A 16,059-nucleotide genomic window follows, 5' to 3' on the forward strand; every position below is an offset into this window, starting at 1 on the left:
GATACAATTGTTGACAATGACATCTTCCTCAAATGATCTCATGAAGGCTTACTTCCTTTGGCTTGATAAGAGATCATTCTTCATGCTCATACCACTTTTCCCTACAGTGTAGCAGACTTTTATGTATTTTCCTTGTGCAAATGGCTTTTGATGATTTTTAACTTTTTAATGAAACCTCTGTATCTTTTGATGATTCAAGAACTGTGTCATGAAAATGTCACTGTTTATTCCATGAAAGAATATAACTATCTTGATTCTTATCAAAGGGTAGTCTCAAAAGTACAACAACCTCATTTTATTGATATGTTACTACATTTCACTATTTTGGTTGAGAAATCCGCCTTAGGTCTTCTTTCTTGGGACTGTAATTGCAAACACAATGAAACATCACTGTATTTTATCACTCATTGGCCCTTTGTGGATGTGCACTGTCATGAATATTATATTAGTGACTAAATATTTTGCTGTAGCAGGGCTATGACTGCTTTTGACAGTGAATATTTCACTATTCTTTGTATTACAACAGTCATGATATAGGGTTGCTCACTATGTTCTTTTCATCTTTTCTTTGACTGTGACTTATGGCTATTCTTGTTTGTCTCTATGTATTGGAATCATGGATAACTGCTGCTCATACTCTACTTTGACAATAGATAAGGTCATTGTAATGATTGTTGCTCTCTTATTATGCTTCTGTTAAAACCTCAGCCTTATTACAAATCACTCTATTATTTGTGTTTGATGATTCTTTGATTGTGATATCTCCTTGGATGATATTACAAGCTCCTTGTATTCACTACTTATAAGAAGTTTGACTTGGATTTATAAATACCATTGCCTTTTCATGCTTATACCGAGCAGTCTTTTCATTATCTGTTGTGTGTGAAGTCTCAATCTCAAAGGTTTCTATAACTATCCATGTCTTTGACAATACTCCTCTATTTTAGATGACTGCTTTATGGAATATTGTGACTATATTCTTATGCCTTTTGATGCCATAGCTCTGTTCTTACTCACTGCCATGTGTACTTATTGTGCCCTAGACTTCCTTTCATTGGTAAATGTCTTCTTTAGGGCTGCAAATGTTACTTAACAGTTCGTTGGTGCCTCTTTATATTATATATTCATTGTCATGCTGCTAATTAACCTTTTGAAGGCCATTGAATATGGGTTGGGATGTTGATTGACTGTGTCTACAACTCTCATTACTGTCATGGTGACTGTGTTTAGGTAACATGAAACCAATATGTCATTTGTCTACCATAAAATATCATGACTGTATTTTCAAATGTGCTTCTGGATTCAGCTGTGTAGAAATTTTTGCATCAACATTTCGTATCACACTCTGTGATTCATCATCATGATGAGAGAGCTGCAGGAGAATAAAATGTGTAAAAATGCAGACCAAAGCCATATAAAAAGGATGAGAGAGAGGGAAGAGTGACACCAATTCAAAAGGCAGCTCAAAAACCAAGGTAGAAAATTACAACTAGAACAACCAAAAAATCAAATACAAAGAAAACAAGAAGAAACTAAAAATAAAGGAAGGGAAAGAAAATAAAAAAGGGAAAGATAAATAAAAAGAAAGCACAAAAAAGAAAGAAACTGCCTAAAATAAAAAGAAAGTAAAAGAAAGAATACATACATACATATATATATATATATATATATATATATATATATATATATATATATATATATATATATATATATATATATATATATATATATATATATATATATATATATATATATATATATATATATATATATATATATATACATGTGTAAGTGTGTGTCTGAGTGAGAGTACATACATACACATATATATGTGTATATGTAAAAATAAACATGTAAGAATATATATATATATATTCACACTCATATATATATATATCTATGTATATATGTATGTATGTACATGTTTTATATATATATGTATATATGTATATATATATGTATACATATGTATATATATATCTATATATATATATACATGTATATATATATGTGTGTGTATATATGTATACACACACACACAAATATATATATATATATGTGTGTGTGTGTGTGTGTGTGTATGTGTATATATATACATGTATATATATATGTGTGTGTGTGTGTGTGTATACATGTATATATATACAAGTATATACATATACATGTATATATATGTATATACATGTATATACATATACATGTATATATATGTATATACATGTATATACATACATGTATGTATATATATATATATAGGTATATACATACATGTATATGAATATACTTGTATATACATACATGTATATGTATATACTTGTATATACATACATGTATAGATATATATACATGTACATGTATAGATATATATATACATGTATATATATATCTATACATGTATATATATATATATATATACATATACATGTATATATATATACATGTATATACATATACATGTATATGTATATACATGTATATATATATATAGATATACATGTATATGTATATACATGTATATGTATATACATGTATATATACATGTATATATATATATATATATCTATATATATATATATATATACATACATATATATGTATATGTATATATGTATATATGTGTGTGTGTATATATATGTATATATGTATATATGTGTATATATGTATGTATATATGTATATAGATATATTCATATACATATATGTATATATATGTATATGTATATATGTGTATATGTGTGTGTGTATGTATGTATGTATGTATGTATGTATGTATGTATAGATTTGTACATAATATATATGTGTGTGTGTGTGTGTGTGTGTTTATATATATGTATATGTGTATATATACATATATATATATATACATACATACATACATACATATATACATACATATATGTACATATATATGTGTGTGTGTGTGTGTGTATGTGTGTATATGTGTGTTTGTGTGTGTGTGTGTATTCTTACATACTTATTTTTACATACAAACATATATATGTGTGTGTGTGTATGTACTCTCACTCACAAGCTCACTCACACATGTATATGTATGTATGTATGTATATATGTATGTGTGTATGTATGTATGTATGTATGTATTCATGTATTCTTTCCTTTACTTTCTTTTTATTTTAGGTATTTTCTTTCTTTTTTGTGCTTTCTTCTTATTTATCTTTCCTCTTTTTTATTTTCTTTACATTCCTTTATTTTTAGTTTCTTCTTTTTTTCTTTGTATTTGATTTTCTTGTTGTTTTAGTTGAAATTTTCCACCTTGGTTTTTGAGCCCCCTTTGGAATTGGTGTCACTCTTCCCCCTCTCTCATCCTTTTTATATGGCTTTGGTCTACGTTTTTACACATTTTTTTCTTTTGCAGCTCTCTCATCCTGATGATGAATCATAGAGTGTGATTTGAAACGTTGATGCAAAAACTTCTACACAGTTGAATCCAGAAGCACATTTGAAATTAGCATGGACTGTGAAAAATCTCATCTCTCTAAACATGAATGTACTTTTAGGTTTGACATTCACTGTTCTATGGTATTCATGGCTTAATAGATGGCTTTGTTCATTGTATGAGGATTTGTTGCTCTGAAATTGAAACCTTATGTGGCATAAAACCCTATGGCTTTGATCGTATCCGCTGTCTGATTATTTTCTCATGCTCATGGCTTAGGGATGTGAATATGACTTGACTTCTTTCTCTCCATCTATAGTGATTGTTACTTCATGAAGGCGGTGTCAATAATGACTGTGGCTTTTGCTTATTGGTTTGTGTTAGATCAAGGGACTGTAAACTCTATTCTTTTAAAACAATGGCCATTTTTTATTTGATGCACCTTAAAATATCCTGTGCTTATACTGGATCACTATTTGTATTGTATCCTCATCCTTGTCCTCTAATGAATACTAAAAAATGCTCTAAGAGTTGAAGGTGTTTCTCTATTATATTAGGCTACTGTTGGCATTTTGATGATGTTTGTACTTAGTTGTGATTGTCATTGATTGACACACAGTTATTTGTTGTATGGGTTATTCTCAACCGGTAGTATGTGATGTATTGCTCAAACCAGTATTATATGCCAATGTATGCATAGTCTTTGTTTGTAGAAGACTATCGGTGTTTGTAGAAGGAGCTTACCGGTCAAAGCATGACCGAGGACCTCAAGCGGTACGAGGACCTCAAGCGGTACGAGGACCCCAAGGGCAGCCAATCTTTTTAAGATCGAAACACTATGTTCCAGTTTACCAGTATTTGTTTGTAAACCAGTAATCGGTATACTTTGTTTTGTTAACCGGCAAACTTGTAAAGTGTGATGAGTTATCATCCACCGACACCGATGTGGTGATTCTATGTCGTGTTACAATTGTGTCCAACTGCACTGTACCTAGAAAATTGTAATCTAATCTCATTGGACCAACATGAAATCAGATTCCTATATGAGGACATCATGTCTAGGGTTTTGAGTGTGGTGTGTAAGATTAGGTCTTTGCAAAAATGGTATCTTGTGACAGAGATTAAACATGTGAAGGACAGAAGACTAAAGTAATGCTGCAATTCATTAACAGAGAGAAATCAAGGATCTAACTAATCATTTTGTGCTACTTTGTAGATCACTTACTTGTTGATTACTAATCTCTTCGACAAGTCAGAAACCCTTAACCGGGTAGGATCAGTTAAGCCTGTTCTAAATCCTCTAACAAGGTGGTTCACAGTTGTGGATCTGAAATCCTTGAACAGGGTAGTCTTTAACAGGACTTATCTCCTAATAGAGATCGGGATTCCTAACAGGATCTATTCTAGTGAAGAACATTGTAGGCCTTAACCGGTCTGGTTTCTATTCTACATATAGTAGACTTGTGAGTTTTACTCATCGTGGTTTTTCCCATTTGGGTTTGCATGTCAAAAATATCTTGTGTTATGGTGATTGTGTTAGTGTGGGTGAATGATTTATTTTCTATTTGGCTTGTTTGTGTATTAACCAGTTTGTTGTTTAAAGGGCTATACCGGTCTACAGTAAAATTGCTTAAGTGTTTAGTAAGGTTTTTGTGTATACTAATTCACCCCCCCCCCCTCTTAGTATTCATGAATTGGTATCAGAGCCAACCTTTCTTTAAGTCTAGCTGCTTGAAAGGAGATATGGGGGAATACAGCATGAGGGAACTCACTCACCGTCTGGCTAAATCTGAGAGAACCTATGATGAACTTAAGGTCAAGTATAAAGCCTCTTTATCCAAAAGAAGAGAACTTGCTGAGCAAATGCTGGAAATTACTGAAAACAACTCTTCTGATGAAGTAGACATGGATGCCCTAGTTGAAGAAGTGGAGAAACTGAATGAGTCCAAAACTAACTTGAGGAGGCAGCTGGAAGCACTGACCATTAGGATGAGTCAAGAACTGGAAAACTGAAGAAAAGTTGAGGATCTAGTGAAGGACAAAGAGCACGAGATCTTTAAGTTGAATCAAGAAATTGGTACCATTATCGCTTATCTGCAAGAAGGTAAGGAAGAGAAAGAACAAATGCAAGCAGAACTCAATGTAGCAATTTCTCAGAATGAAACCCTAATAAATACCAATGAAGCTCTTTCCAAAGAACTTGCTGAGATGAAGGAGATACTTGCAAAGCTCAACTGGAGTGCTGCAAAATTGGACCAAAAGCTAGAATCAATGAAGCCATCAAGAGATACCACTGGACTTGGTTTCTTTGCAGAAGAGGAAGGTGAATCCTCTGGAACCAAGATTGATGCGCCAAAAGAGCAATCGGTACCTGAGAACAGCAGCAAAAGCAAAGGTAAGTCAAAGTTCAAACCTGTATGCTTTAACTATCATAAGGAAGGCCATACTGCCAATGTATGTAGGAGCAAGACTTATAATAATTTCCCTTACATGCAAAATAATGTGTATAACCACAAGGCTAGAACTGGTAGATTTAATGGTCGTTGTTATGCATGCAACAAGTTTGGGCATAGATCTTTTGAGTGCAGATCAGTTATGAACAACCTTGGAAGTTATGCACTAAGATCAAAAGAAGTTGTCCAACAACTTCTTATGAACTGGAACCCAAACCGGTATAGAACCTATGTTCAATGGTCAAATGGTTATGGAGAGACAAACAGTTGGTGTGCAACCTATGTGATCTGTCATGGTAGCGGTCACGCTGCTGCAACATGTAGGAGAAAGAATGGAAATGTGAACATCAGACCATGGAGAGCACCTCGTATGGTATGTTATCATTGTCACAAAAGAAATTATCGGTATTGGTTACCTGTCGATCGACATAAGAAATTCTAAGGAAAGATATGCACGAAAAATGCTCTCCTATCGTCAATTCTAAGGGATTATCAAGCAAGGAAGTATTTCAATTTCAGTTTGCAATACATTATAAGAAACACAGACAGAAGATTAAGATGAACCAGACAGAATAGCACCAGAGAAAGACACCAGATATACATGGGAAATCCCTTACAGGTAAAAAACCCACCACCAAAGAGAGATCACTTTATTCAGTAAACAACACGATTACAATAAAGTTATCAGATCCTATTTTCTGGACTCTGATCTCAAAACTCAGTTCTCACCACATGCAAACACATTGACTTGGCTACTTATAAAACCACCACCTCCACACTGCCTTCATGCACACCCTTCTTTGCACTGCTCATCGGTTACATCTCTAGAAACCACCATCTGTCCAACCAAACATTCCTCTGTCAGTTTGTATAATGGCCTTGGAACGTAACCATCGAGTAACAACCTGTCCATTCATGAACTCGTGGAAAATATATTATCCCACATTCATCCAGAAGTCGGGTCAGTTCGTATTCAAATACACCGACAGAAACATTCCAAGTGTCCGCCTACTAGTCTTTTGGACTTCGGTCCGGGCGACCATCTGCAATCAGATGCTTCCTCATCGGCCATCGGAACCAACACTGAAAAGTTACCCTGATATCCGATCAGCAGTAAACGACTTCATTGGACTTCGGCGTAACTTTCATCTAGTCAACCCGATTGCCGAAGGCGACCTCATCGGGTATTGGTGTAGCGAACAACCAGTTGTCCTAATCTCTGATGATACCCTGATCATCGAAGGCAATTCCATCAGGTCATTAGGAAGACAACCAAACAGCTATTCTGATCGTCCGATCTTCCTTGATCTCTTTCTACGCTCTGCCACGTGGCACCCCCTGATTGGCTCCGGGGTCCCTGCCCTGCCACCTTAGCACAACCTCACTAATTGCTTGGAATGAAGCTCTTCTTTGTCACTGGGTCCCACCATGGTCACCAAGTCACAAGGAATAAACTTTGTACATCTTGCTATAGCGGTATAGAAACAATTGTCTAATCATCCTAGACTTGCTCACTTGTTAAGTTGCCTGATCTTCTCTCTTGTCGGATCCCATCATTTGGTTGCCAAGCCGCGATGGATAACCTTCATGCATCTCATCATAGCGGTATAACGATAATCATTTGATCATCCCGGAATTGCTCACATGTTAACCAATCACATGAAGAAGGTTCCATCGGTCATCGACATAACTACGAACAAGCAATCCTCATCCCTGATAAACCAGTAGACGACTTCATCAAAGCGGTTCCAGACAGATTGGCCCTATCGACCATCGGCAACAGTACTGCAAAGTTACCTAGATCACCTTAAGCAACTTCATCGAATCATCGGCACATACCCTAAATTTTTTCCCTGATGAGTGATGCACTCCAAGTCAGAAGAAGTCCAACTCATTGGACATTGGCGTAGCTTCCAACTTATTCCACCGATTGCCGATGACAACCCAACCGCCAAAGGCAACTTCATCGGTTCATCGGCTAGAGTCCAATAGTGCTCCTCTGATAGATGAACCATGTGAAGGCAACTTCATCAAGTGATCGGGACAACATCCAACAGGCTACATTGGGACATCGGCAGAACTTCAATATGGCCAACCAGATAGGCAATGTTAACCCGATGACCACAAAAGCAGATTCGAACACTGCTTCCCGATAACCAAACAAGGAGGATACATCAGGTAGACCTAACCTGATACTTGTCTGCAACATGTTCATTGGCCATAGTTACACCGATAGGAAAATTTCACAACCCGATACCTTCCCACAAGTTGTTCTATCGGGGTAAGTTACATCGATCAACCCGAACACTAGTCAGGAGAATTCAAGGCATATTTCCTACAGAAATGAAGTGGTAAAAGGTAAAATTAGGGTTTGTACCCTAATGGTGATGCATTTATTATAGTAGGTAGGAGAACGTATAAAGGAGACTCCTGTACTCATTTTTTCTGACCTATTTTTGAAGAAGCAGTTGTCTAACTTGAGCAGCACAACAAAAGCGATCAATCTTGCATTTGAAGAAATCCAAAAAGAAATCTTGTGCAAGACCCAGTAGTCATTTCAAGCTATCTAGAGTGGAGGTTAGAGTGGTAAAGCAAGCTTTTGGAGAAGTGTATTGTGCTCGACATCGGCGAACCCTAGTTTGGAGTGATAAGGTATTTTTCGTCAAATCACTTTTATCATTCGAAATTATTTAGACATGGCTTCTACATCCAAAGTCTATTATGGTTCTTCCGCACCTGAGGAATCATCCAAATCTCTTAGGAAGAAGTTGAATTACAATGCCCTATCTCAAATTCCCCTCGGATTCATTCTCGAAGGGGATGTTTTTGGTTACATTGATTATAGACTGGAAGACCTAGGGTCTCTAGTGATTCACTCCCAGTTGAGATTGTTCTGTGGAGAAGATAAGAAGATTAAACTGGAGTACAGCATGATCGAGAAGAAGAATTTCCACAATATAGCATATTTTCTCGAGGAATTCATAGAAGATCATATAAGAATTATTCTTAGTAGGGTTCATGGTGACAAGATGTATCTTGAGCGAACTCATGATATCACACCAAAGGCAATCCATGTTGTGATTAGTTTCCGCAATATTGGATAAGTCCCTATTTTTCGTAAGATCACAAAAGCTAAAGTGGAAGAGCTCACCGGTTTTGTGAGTGAGAAATGAGAAATGACTATCAACACCATTAGAGATGACTTGGTGAAGTATGCATGCATGGTGATCGGGTATAGAGTATTTTATGCCAGCAGGATGAATTTTGTTCCTACAGCTACGATGCATGCCACTTATCAAAGGATCAAGGAAGATGTAGAGTACGACTTGTGTACCTGCATGCAAAAACAACTCATGGAGAATTTGAAATCCATCAAAGAGGACAAGGCACTAAGGTTCAAGTTCAGTCAACTACTTGTTGGGTTGTTTTTCTACTTTCAAGGGTATTTTCTGGGAGTTGGTGATGTTCAGTGGTCAAGTGACCTACCGATTACAAGACAAATCAAGGAGAGTCTACAAGCATTGGGATCTACTTATCTGGAGACTCTGAACATATTGATGAGTTCATATTGAAGATGAACCAGAGAACAAGGCTATCAAGTGACCTGGTTAAGAAGTATGAAGATGATATTTATTTCAGAATCAAAGTGGATCATTGCATAATGGAAGTGGTTGAGCCAACAAAAGAGAAAGTTGAGCCTATGGGCTATGAAGTGGTGAATGATATACTCATTGGGTATACCTCTACCCTACTTGCTTCACCACTTGATCCGAAGAAGAAGAGGACCAGTACCTACTCTGAGATGGTTAATCCTATTGAAGTAGAGGAAGAAGAAAGTTGTGCCATCGGCATCAGCACCAGTTACATCTGCTACCAATCCAAAAATGACCAAGAGGTCACTAGCCAAGAAGAAACCAAAGGCTATTCTGCCAAAGGTATTTGAGAGGAAGAGGAAAACCAAGAACGGAGCAAGGATTCAGAAGACATTAAATCAGAAGATCAAATGAAGAAGATGAGGCAATCTAGTAAGAAGACCAAGCTAACCAGTATTTTACCTATAACCCCTGCACCGGTAAATTTACACATTGCTTCTTACAAGCCTATGACACATTATCAAAGGACTATAAAGAATATTAGAAGGAAAATTCTTGATGATCTAAAAGATTATTTTAATGATCTTAATGATACTGAAAAGAAGGAGGTAGAGCAAGAACTCATTAAGAATTTATGTGATAATGATTGGTCTCCCATCGATATTAAACCTATAGTTTCTAATTCCTTGTATGATACTTTGGACAATAAATGGCGCATTGTCATTGAAAAGGAGCAAACAATTAGGGAGAAAATTTTTGCTCAATATTTCCCAGATGCTTCCAATTTTGAATTATTTGAGATTCTTGATTAGTACAAAGGCATCTTTTTCATGAGAAAGAGAAGACTTCAGTTACTTGGAGGTAAAATCTCTGAAGTAGAAAAGGACACTCATCTGCAGGCTCAAGAAGCTGTCAAGATGCAAAATGTATCTGAAGCAAATCTATAGGTTGAGCAAGTGTTTGACCTATCAAAATCAAATCTGGATGAAGTCTTCAATGATCAAGGAGAAAGAGTAGATGAGAAAAATGATCCTATCGATGTGGATGCATTAGATGCTGAAGGTACTAAACCGGAAGAAGCTGAGAAGGAGAAAGTAGAGGAGAAAGCATAGAAAGAGAAAGTGGAGAAGGAAAAAGTAGAGAAAGAGAAAGTGGAGAAGGAGTAAGTAGAGAAAGAGAAAGTGGAGAAAGAGAAAGTAGAGAAGGAGAAAGAAGAGAAAGAGAAAGCGGAGAAGAAAAAAGAGGAGAAGGAGAAAGAAGAGAAGAAGAAAGTGGAGAAGGAGAAAGCAGAGAAAGAGAAAGTGCAGAAGGAAAAAGTGGAGAAGAAGAAGAAGAGACAAGAGGAAATCAAAGAAAAGGAAGGTGGATAGACTTCTAAGATTCCCAAGGCAACCGGAGATCAAGTTCAAGCTAAACAGGTTGATCCCACCGGTCAGAGTGAATTGACTCTTGCCTATCTTACCAAATCTGTAGACGAAAATGAGCTACTTAGAAGTATTCAACTTTCTAAAGAAAGATTGGAGGAACTAAGAAAGAAGAAAGAAAAAGATGTTATTCAATTTGTTGTTGATACTCTTTCAAACTTAGTCCCCGATACTGATCTTTTCAATACCGATTCCTCACTGGCCCAGTTGAAGCTTCTATGCAGAATAGTGGGTGATCAAGTACAATCATTGGAAGATGTTGCCCAGGCTACTACAGAGAAAAATCATGAAAAGGCACTAAAAGTTCAATTTGTGAAGCAAATTGATGAAGACAGAGCCAAGCTGACCCACCAGAGAGATGATATTAGTCTAACAATGGCTGAAGGACATAAACTTTTTAGCAAAATCTGCCAGCCCAATCTATTTTGTGATGATGATATGGAGAAGAAAGGCCAACTCCAATTGGAATTAAAGCAGTATATGGAGACCTTCAAATTACCATATGATTCTATCATAGTGTATGGGCAAACCAAACTGACTCAAAAGCAACAGATTGCCAGGATTGATTCAGAGATCTGCAAGCGGACTTAAGATCTATAGAAGCTTCAGTTGCTTTTGTTACCTAAGTTGCAAATTCTTTAGAAGTGCTTTCTGAACATGGAAGCCATTATTGTCACTCAAGAAGAGTACTATGGATGCCATGGAGGAGTTATCATTCCAGATGAAGACTCAGAGTGAAATTGCTACCTCACTCCTAGATACTTGGTCTACAGACATGAAGGAATTTTTGAAAGACTTTAAATTAATTTTTGAGAAGTTTTACTCATTATTGTCATAAACATATACTCTGTTTCCATGTTATGCAATATGATTTTGGTAAATCTCCGTGGCATGTTTGCATTACTTTGTCATTGTTGGCAAAGGGGGAGTGGTATTGAATGAAAATTTTATGCAAATGGAAGTAGTACATACTTGTAATTTTGGAAAAGGGAGTAGTGTATATGCTTAGGGGGAGTAATTTTGATTATGGCATCATTTTTGTTTTGTAAGTACTTAGATGTCAAATTTTCCTAAGTGTTGCTATCAATGCCAAAGGGGGAGATTGTTGGCATTTTCATGATGTTTGTACTTAGTTGTGATTGTCATTGATGGACACACACTTATTTGTTGTATGAGTTATTCTCAACTGGTAGTATGTGATGTATTACTCAAACCAGTATTATATGCCAATGTATGCATAGTCTTTGTTTGTAGAAGACTATCGGTGTTTGTAGAAGGAGCTTACCCATCAAAGCATGACCGAGGACCTAAAGTTGCATGAGGACCTCAAGCAGTACGAGGACCCCAACTGGCAGCCAATCTTTTTAAGATCGGAACACTATGTTCTAGTTTACCAGTCTTTGTTTGTAAACCGATAATCGATATACTTTATTTTGTTAACCGACAAACTTGTAAAGTGTGATGAATTATCATCCACTGACACCAATGCGGTGATTCTGTGTCATGTTACAATTATGTCCAAATGCACTGTACCTAGGAAATTGTAATATAATCTCATTGGACCGACATGAAATCATATTCCTATATGAGGACATCATGTCTAGGGTTTTGAGTGTGGTGTGTAAGATGAGGTCTTTGCAAAAAAGGTATCTTGCGACAAAGATTAAACATGCGAAGGACAGAAGATTGAAGTAATGTTTCAATTCATTAATAGAGAGCAATCAAGGATATAACTAAGAATTTTGTGCTACTTTATAGATCACTTACTTTTTGATTACTAGTCTCTTCAACAAGTCAGAAACCCTTAACCAGGTAGGCTCAGTTAAGCCTGTTCTAAATCCTCTAACAAGGTGGTTCACAGTTGTGGATCTGAAATCCTTGAACAGGGTAGTCTTTAATAGGACTTATCTCATAACAGAGATCAGGGTTCCTAATAGGATCTGTTCTGGTGAAGAACATTGTAGGCCTTAACCAATTCTGGTTGCTATTCTGCGGATAGTAGACTTGTGAGTTGTACTCACCCTGGTTTTTCCATTTGGGTTTCCACATCAAAAATATCTTGTGTAATGGTGATTGTGTTATTGTGGTGAATTCTTTATTTTCTATTTGGCTTGTTTGTGTATTAACCGATTTTCTGTTTAAAGGGCTATACCGGTTTGTAGTAAAATTGCTTAAGTGTGTAGTAAGGTTTTTGAGTATACTAATTCACCCCCCCTCTTAGTATTCATCAACTACAACCCTTGATATTGGTATCAACAACCAAATACTCTATCTCAGAACTGTGACTCGTGACTGATTTGCAACATTATACCCTGACTTTATGATGCAATGACTATAATTATATGAAGGTTCTAGTAATGGTTATTTTGTGAAAAAATCCCCTTGAAGATCACTACTTTGATGCTAATTATTGCTGCTAGAGGTCTGTAATAGGCCCTTCTTTCTTTTTCTTTAAGTTCCTCCACTCTTGTGACTATTAATGACCTTCATAGACTCCCTGTGAGTGTATAACTGTCATGCACTATCACTACATTATGATCCTTTTTCCCCTTCTTCTTTCCACTATATTTTGAACCTCTATTTTTGCTCTCTAATCTAAGTCTGATCATGATTGCCCTAAGGTCTGGTGTTTAATGACTAGAGAGCTCTTGGATCTCACACCATTCCTTAAATTATTCTTATTGTTGTCTCCATGCTTCTAAGCTCAATCTTCCTTAGATTTAAAAATACCTTTGCCTCTGATCTTGGGGGTTATTCAAATTTAGAAGTTGTACCTGCATATGATGATGAGAGGAACTGATATTGTCTGGGACAATTATTATTGGAGCTGCAAGTTTTCCTTTGGTGGCAAAAGCAGCCTATAGATCAAATGGAAATGGTCATACTAGATTCATATTTCTATGAGAAGTTAGTATTTCCCTCTTAAAGGATATCCAAGTTTACTCTAATTGTATACTACCATCATTTATACCCAAATGGATACTCCTTTGCCACAATCTCTGCTAACAGTGGAAATTGATCTAATTGGACATTTTCATCTGATAAGATCACTTCTTCCTTATTGCATCCCATATTTGCTAAATAGTTAGCTAGCATGTTCCCTTCTCAATAAGTATGCGAAATTTGGAAAGAGTCAAACTTATCTAATAAATCCCAAGCATTTTGAAGCACGTATCTAAGTTTCTAATTGTGACATGATCTCTCTTTACATGCATTAATAATTATGAGAGAATCCCCTTCTACATGAATATGAGAAATATCAAGACGTTTGGCAAGAGATAAACCATGCAAGAGAGCCCAATCTTCTGCCATATTATTTGAACCTAGTGGTAAAGCTACTATTTTCGTTGCTTTAATTAGCCTTGTTGAATCATGGATACAAACTCTAGCACCAAATACCCCAATATTTCCCTGGGAAGCGCCATCAAAGTTCATTTTCAAAAACAAAGGAGCAGGAGGTAACCACTTAATTGAATTTCTGATGACTTTAGCCTTTGGTGTAGTCTTAAGGGAACCTTTAAATGGCAAACTAATACTTTTCCAAGTTTTTAAGATAAAATCATCCCATGAAGTAAAAATAGAAGAGAAATTTTTGGAGTTTTGAACGTGTGCATTTACGGATTCTGAAACCGATTTGTCAATTATAACTTGAACATCTTGAATTGAAGAAGAGACTTGAACCTGAATATGTGTTTGGTACGCTCCTACCAAATGGATCAAAGAACAGCAGTTGGTATGATGTGTCAAATACATGTGAAAAAGGACTCTTTATACAACAATGGTCATGCTTGAAACAGATCCCAAACTAGATTAGGTAAAGGAGTAAAGAAGTCTAGTTTTAGTAACATAAATTACCAACATTTTTGAGCAAATGGACATTGGAGAAACAAGTGATCAGCATCCTCTATCTATTCATTACACAAAACACAAGTAAAAGAATTTTCAATATGCAGTCTAGAAAGTTTGTCACTTGTAAGGACCCTTTTTTCAAGACAAGCCAAGAAAAGCTACCTACCTTTGGTAAAATCATACTACTCCAACAAAAAGAGTAAGCCCTCTATGTTTGCATATGTGTATCTTCTATAATAATTGCTTCATAACCTAGTTTAACTAAGTATTTCCCATCCTTTGAAGGTGCCCAGATGATTTTATCTTTTTCCTTTGAAATGAAAACTACTCTCTCTGCAAGAATTTGATGCAGTAGATTCTTTTTCTCCATAGATAACTATAGATTGGTGAAGTCTTTCCATATAGCTCTGCATGTTTCTAATTAAACTAAGCATACATAGCCAATCAGTATCTCACCCCATGTTTGAGTTAACACTGGGATAGCATTTTGTAATTCATTGTCAATTTTTAGAGGTGGAAGACCATTCCAGTATTCATTCCAAAAATTAACATTTTCCCCATTGTGAACCTCCCAAGAGATGTAAGATGTCACTATTTCTCTAGAAGACATCATGAAATTCTACATAGCCGAGCCAAGAGGAGGGTTGGAAATAGTGAATAAGCTGGATGGATTTTGAGAGTCAAGATACTTGGCTTGTATTATCTTACACCAATTTGAATCAGCCTTGGAATACATATGCCATACTAATTTTCCTCCAAATGCTAAATTTCTCTTGGACATATCATGTAGACCAACTCCTCTTGATATTTTAGGTAGGGACATACCTTGGAGGGAAATTAAAGGAATTTTCTTTGCATCATTCATATTTCCTCTCCATAGAAAGTTCTAGATTAGTTTTCCAATTTGTTCAGTTATTGATTTACGAACTTTGAGGACAACAATAAAATAATTGGGAATTACTTCTAGCACTATTTTGATTAATAAAATATGACCTGAAAATGAAAGCCACCTAGCTTTCCACAAAGAGATTCTAGATTTCAACCTTTCTATCACATTGGAGCAATAGGATGACTTATTTTTGCCCATGAAGAATGGAATTCCCAAATAGGTACAAGGAAAATCTTCACTTTGAAAGCCTAAAATGTTGATGATCTACCTTTTGATATATGCTCTTGTGTTTAATACATATACCTTTGATTTCTAAGGATTGATCTTTTGCCTAGAGATCAACGAATACAGATCTAAAACTTGTTTAATTTGTTTAGCTTCTTGGAGATTAGCTTTGCCAAATAGGAGAGTGTCATCTGCAAAAAGTGAATGTGATATAGCAATGTCAGTGTGAG

This window comes from Cryptomeria japonica, unplaced genomic scaffold, assembly GCF_030272615.1.
Source record: "Cryptomeria japonica unplaced genomic scaffold, Sugi_1.0 HiC_scaffold_171, whole genome shotgun sequence".
Taxonomy (NCBI): Eukaryota; Viridiplantae; Streptophyta; class Pinopsida; order Cupressales; family Cupressaceae; genus Cryptomeria; species Cryptomeria japonica.